At 39.7% G+C, this 6,000-nt stretch overlaps 1 protein-coding gene across 6 annotated transcripts in view; it reads left to right on the top strand.

Annotated features, from left to right (window-relative positions):
- Positions 1 to 1,971: 1,971 nt before the first annotated feature.
- The window catches only part of cc2d1b.S (coiled-coil and C2 domain containing 1B S homeolog), a 37,675-nt gene continuing 33,646 nt past the window's right edge, over positions 1,972 to 6,000 (top strand). For 3 of the 6 annotated variants that reach the window (XR_005960970.1, XM_018260910.2, XM_018260909.2), the window contains exon 1: positions 2,014 to 2,437. The gene's annotated coding sequence lies outside the window, so the exon portion shown is untranslated. Of the gene's footprint in view, positions 2,438 to 6,000 lie in introns of all 6 variants that reach the window. The other 3 variants (XM_018260908.2, XM_018260907.2, XM_018260906.2) reach the window with 3 other exon arrangements.

Raw genomic sequence — 6,000 nt, 5'->3', positions numbered from 1 at the left:
GGAACCATAGGGGGTATATTTTGTGTAGCAATCTAAATGGGATTATGTTTTTTGCAATATGTGTATGGGCAAATGGTAGTAGTATCCAGCAATGCATTTTAAGATAACTGTGATGACAATTGTGGGCCTACACTTTTAACTTCAAATCATTGTCAATGGGAATGTCTGGTCATAGTGGTGACTAGATGACTACACTGTCCATGTTTGAACACTATCAAGGATGATAGTTTATTGCAGCCATTACTATAAAATATTATAGTATATAGGTGAAACAGTTAGAATTCATACAAGTGGCCCCTTCACAGACCTCTCTCTTAGACGATTACTACTCCCAATGGTTTAGAGATATACAACAATTAATCAGGGTCACGGGCACACCTAAAGAAACAAGGGGTCCACAAATTATTATTTGCATTTTCTTTTCAATTTATTTTTATCTGTGCTGCTGGGCCTGGGTCTGCTTGGGGGCAATGATGTCACTGGTGTGTGCCAAACCCAACATCTGCCATGCATGCACTTGCCTTGAGGAATTGAGAAAGGGTATATCTTGCGAAATGTTGTGTGCAGATCTCAATAAACCAAGAAACTTAAGCAGATTTCGCTGGGGCGTGTACCTTTTATTCCTTTGCTTTAATTCCCTTCAGCCCCTTTCCCCACCAACCTGGAAACAGTACAAAAAAAGTAGAGCATGCATTTCAAGTTAGGGGAAGTCAGAGCACAGAAATATGGAGGGAGAGAACCAAAATGCAAAGTTAGTAGTAAAAAAGGCGGGTTAAAAAGAGAAAAGGGGGTAAAAAATAGAATGTATTGGATGATGGTGGAAAGCAGTATAAAAAGAGAGAGACAAATTAAAAAAAGAGGAATACCGTAGTGGCACCCAGGAACGGATTTAAATAGCAGGTGCCCCTAGGCCCGCTGTCATTCCTCGCCCCGTCACTTCCCTTTTACTCAATCAAATTTTCATCGGGACCAGAGCAATGGGGATTGGCGTACAGGAATTTTTAAAAACTTTCGTATCTCCTGCACCTTCCCAATGATTCTGGACCAATGTGAGAGTGGTTGGGCATACCGCCCCCTGAAATCCTGCTGCCCTAGGCCCAGGTCTTGGTGGCTTCTCCACAAATCCGGGTCTCGTGGCACCTGCAGATGAGAAACTAGTAAGAGAGCAAATGTATAAATAGGAGCGTATCTGGGACAGTAAAAAAAAAAACACAGTAATTGCGCTTTCTTCTATGACATGCCCTGTGTTTATAGCAGTGCCGGGCCAGGTCTGTCAGTTTCCCCAGGCAACCCAGCTGGCCATTGACAACTTTGGTCCCTGCCACAGCTGTTTGCAATGGCACCCAACTGAGGACTCGTGTGCGTAATTGTAGGTAACTGAGGACGCGTGTGCAAGTGCATAATTGTGCGTAACCGAGGACACGCGTCGGCATTGGCGCACGTGCGTGGTTGTGTACAAAGCATTTCAGCTTCACAGAGCGCACCCACTTTTTAATGTGGTAACACTTGCCAGACTAGGGTAGGCTTCATATAAGGTAAGTGCCTGGCGCCCCCAAGATTTGCGCCCAAGGCACTCGCCTCTTGGGCCTACCCCTAGTTCCGGCCCTGGTTTCTAGGACAAAAGCAGAAAGGTAAAATTAAAGCATGCTGGCAAGGAGTGGGTTAAGTAGCCTTTCCGAGCACAACAACCACCCTCTGCCTATGCAGGCACTTTCATTAGCTCCTGATAAAACTCCCCATAGACTGTGAATTGCTACAGAATATGTTGGTGCTACACCAATAATAAAGCTTAACTACTAGCTGCCAATGGACACAAATTCCAGTGCGTTATTGAGCTGTGCTTCAAAGGGTTCACAAAGTAGAGAACGCTTGTTCTGTGCATATGTTTGTATTGAATGTATGAGAGAGCTGTGACTTGGAGGCAATATTCATGCGCACCTGCTACAATACCGATAGGAAGGACGCAAGTCACAACTCGCAGCGACCGCAGGAAACAGTCTCACGTGACAACTCGCGCATGCGAAATACCTGCAATCACATGGCGTCTGACAGCTTTCGCTTTCTTCCGGGATTTCCCACAGCTCCTTACCTTACGGCATTTAGTAGGTCCCACTAATTCTCAGGTACTGAGCTGAAGTACACATTATTGCTCTTATACTAAAGCTGGGTTCTGTGGGCCGCCCCTGGTCATTCCGAATGTCTTAGCTATTCCATCAGGCAGAGGCCCAGCAGCACCAGAGCAGGGCACATTTATCCTGTGCTTTTTGCTCAGGTTCCTGTCAGCGCGTCGGCATCTTCGTCCTTCGATACTGTCAGGTATACTTTCCTCACACCTGCCACAGAAATCCCTTCCAGATAACATTTATCTGCTCCCTCATCTCCATTCATTATAGTGCATCCTTTTATACTCACTGGGGATTCTACAAGGAGCGGGCTGGTGAGTGAGTGAAAGCTATACATTGATAACTGTCTGTGCTGCTGCTGGAGCTTTATACTATGAATTCATAACTTTCCTTTTATTTGTCTATTATTCCGGGGCACTGCATACAGCTGAAGTTATATTAAATCGCTGTTAATAAGCATTTTACTTGGTCAGCCACAGATTATCTGAGACTGTCACTTTGTAATCCACAGATCTGTGTCTAAGAAATAATGAATTGCCTTACTTTAATTACCTTTTAATGATTGTGAATATAGGTTTTAAACCATTAAATGGAATCATGGGTACCCACTGTGTGTATATATATCATACACAAAAGCCATAAATATCTTGTGAATTATATCCATATAAATTGTGAGTTCTGATGTCATCAGTTATAAACGGTGAGTTCTGATGTCATTTCTGTCACATGACTCACTGAAACTTGTGTATTAATAAATAAAGTACCCCCAGTTGCAAAATATGAGGATATTAGAAGTTACCTCGGAGTTCCATGACCTTTTGTATGGTCATGAAACTCCTCTGTAACTTATAATATCCTTATAATTTACAATAGGGGGTACTTTATTCTATATATATATATATATATATATATATATATATATATATATATATATATATATATATATATATATATATATATATATATATATATATATTGAGATGTCAACCCAGTTTTTGTTTGGGGGGAGGGTATCTTCCCTATTATTCCCTTGGCATGTTCTGGCCACTCCCCTGAATGCACATCTACCTCTGCCCATCTTTATGTTTTAGGCCTTTCTAATCAAGAATATTTTAATTGATTTGGAAGCAAATTACAGGCAACTTTTGCTGTCACTGCAGGTAAATGAGTGAGGGTGGCCCAGGAAGTCACCTACTTATGAAATATGTGTATTTCTTAACTTTTTTTCTGCACAGTGGTGAGGTGAGCAGTGACCTCAACTCTAAATGGCAGTGTATTGGGAGTTTCCTTAACTGAGAAGGATCTAGGGGTTTGCATTCCAGGCATTGTCATTCTGTGGCTAGTAAAGCAAATAAAGTACATGTATGGGACCTGTTATCCAGAATGCTCGGGACCTGGGGTTTTCAGGATAACAGATCTTTCTGTAATTTGGATATTTGTACTTTGTCTACTAGAGAACCATGTAAACATTAAATACACCCAATAGGCTGGTTTTGCTTTTAATAAGGATTGATTATATCTTAGTTTGGATAAAGAACAAGGTACTGTTTCATTATTACAGAGAAAAAGGAAATCACTTTTTAAAATTTGGATTATTTGGATAAAATGGGGTCTGTGGGAGACTGCCTTTCCTTAATACGGAGCTTACTGATACTAAAATCTACAGTTAGTATAGATATTGGTATATAGTTTATGTGAGTTTGTGTATGTATGGACACTGAATTTCATTTGAAGGGGTTGAACTTGAAGGACTTTTTTCAGCCCAACTTTACTATGTAACTATGTGCTTTCAGAGCCCATTATGAATGATGGAACTGACACAACTATTTTCAAAGATTTCAAAAAATGTTGTATACACACACGGTTTACTCTTGTTTGGCATCTATTCTTCTGCTTTGCATAAACAGTTTTTAATTACAATCATTTGTGTGTACACATGATACAGTTACATCTTCTGAAGGGCCATATCTGGCTGGCTTTGAAAGACACAAAACTCTTGCTTATCATATCAATTTGAATTCTAGGGGTGACCAACTTGTAGCTCTGTGGTAATTGTTTCATAGAGATGAGATGTGTCAGATATTTGTGGATTGTTATGCCAACAACAGTTGTCAGTCTGCAGATTGGGCACCAATCATCACTCCGTGGAGGCCATTAAAGTTAATGACTATAAGTGGCTGCAACCTTCTTGCAGTTAAAGGGAAAATGTACTCTATTTGTATGTGCACTTAGCATTTGCTCTTTTAGTTTTGCCTTTGCACAGTAATCCTTAGTTACCATATTTGTATGTATTCATCCGTGGGTGCAGACATCATTGCTCTGATGAGGCAATCTTGTCCTAAGGTACTTGTTTTTAAACAGTCACATTGGTGCCCACCTTGTCACACAGTAGGGTAGAATTAACTTTTCAGTAGTAGTAGTTCAGCAGTGACTTTATTAAAGTTTTACATTTACTTTTTTAAATTACACCGGAATGCTGCTGTTTTCATTGATCTATGCAATTTTGCCTTGGGAGAGGGTACAGCTTGCACCTTGGGCTGCAAAGAGCCGTTACCACTTGAAGCACACATTAACTGAATTTTTTGAAAGTACAATGTTACCAATCTAGCATTCTATACATAACAAACCCTGATGTTCTAGAACTACAACTAAAATAAATGTTCTTTCAAGAAACAGTTAAAGGGGACCATCACCCAAAAAACATTTTCATAATCCTATTTTATCACATCAGTCCAGCAAAATGAACTTTAATTACATTATATAAATTATTTGAATCTTGTTTCCTTCAGTCTGGGAACTCATAATTATAGCAAGTAGGCAGGAGCCATTTTGTGGACACTGTTATTAAGACAAGCCTTGCATCAGCTCAGAATCTTGTTTGTGCACCAGAATGGGGGACCCGATGTCCATTCCCATGCCCTGGCTACACAGTTAAACAGTGAAGAGAACAGGGGAATGTGGGGAGAGCAGCAATTTCTAGGAAGTGCTGAATGGAAAGTGAAAGTAATTGTCTGCCTCGCCTCTATGCCCATGGGATAGAGGAAGGGCAGACAATATTTGATTGACAGCTGAGATGTTTAAATGTGCTTACAACAGCTATGAATGCTTTAATAAAAAATAGAAATTGGATTTCGTGTTTAATTTGAAAAGGACTTTTATTAGACAGCTTTTTGTGTCTGGGTGACAGGTCCACTTTAAAAGGTGCACTTTATAGATTTTATAGACTCATTGGATTTTCTTTTGAAAGAATTTATTTATTTGTTCAATGGGGTCCCAGGGTCTTAAAGGAATTGTTCAGTATAAAAATAAAAACTGGGTAAATGATAGGCTGTGCAAAATAAAAAATGTTTCTAATATAGTTAGCCAAAAATTTAATGTATAAAGGCTGAGTGACTGGATGTCTAACATAACAGAACAAAACAGTACTTCCTGCTTTTCAGCTCTCTTGGTTTCCACTGACTGGTTACCTGGTGACCGAGCAGTAATAAGAGACTTGTGGGCGGGGGGCACATGGGTCATGACTGTTGCTTTTGAATCTGAGCTGAATGCTGAGGATTAATTGCAAACTCACTGAACAGTTGCGGTATGTTGCATGTGGTCCTCCTACAAGTTGCTGGCTAACTCAGAGTTAGAGAGCTGAAAAGCAGGATGTTGTATTCTGTTCTGTTATGTTAGACATCCAGTCACTCCAGTCTTTATACATTACATTTTTGCCTAACTAACTATATTAGCAAAATTTTTTTATTTTGCACAGCCTATCTATTTATTCAGTTTTTATTTTTACACTGAACTGTTCCTTTAAAAATGACCTAAAGATGATAGCACTATATATAAAGTTTCTAAAAGATAGAATAGAATGTTGACTTTTGTGATCTAA

This window comes from Xenopus laevis, chromosome 4S (genome assembly GCF_017654675.1).
Source record: "Xenopus laevis strain J_2021 chromosome 4S, Xenopus_laevis_v10.1, whole genome shotgun sequence".
NCBI lineage: Eukaryota > Metazoa > Chordata > Amphibia > Anura > Pipidae > Xenopus > Xenopus laevis.
The sequence above is the reverse complement of the archived record's forward strand: the minus strand, read 5'-3'. Positions and strand labels throughout refer to the sequence as shown.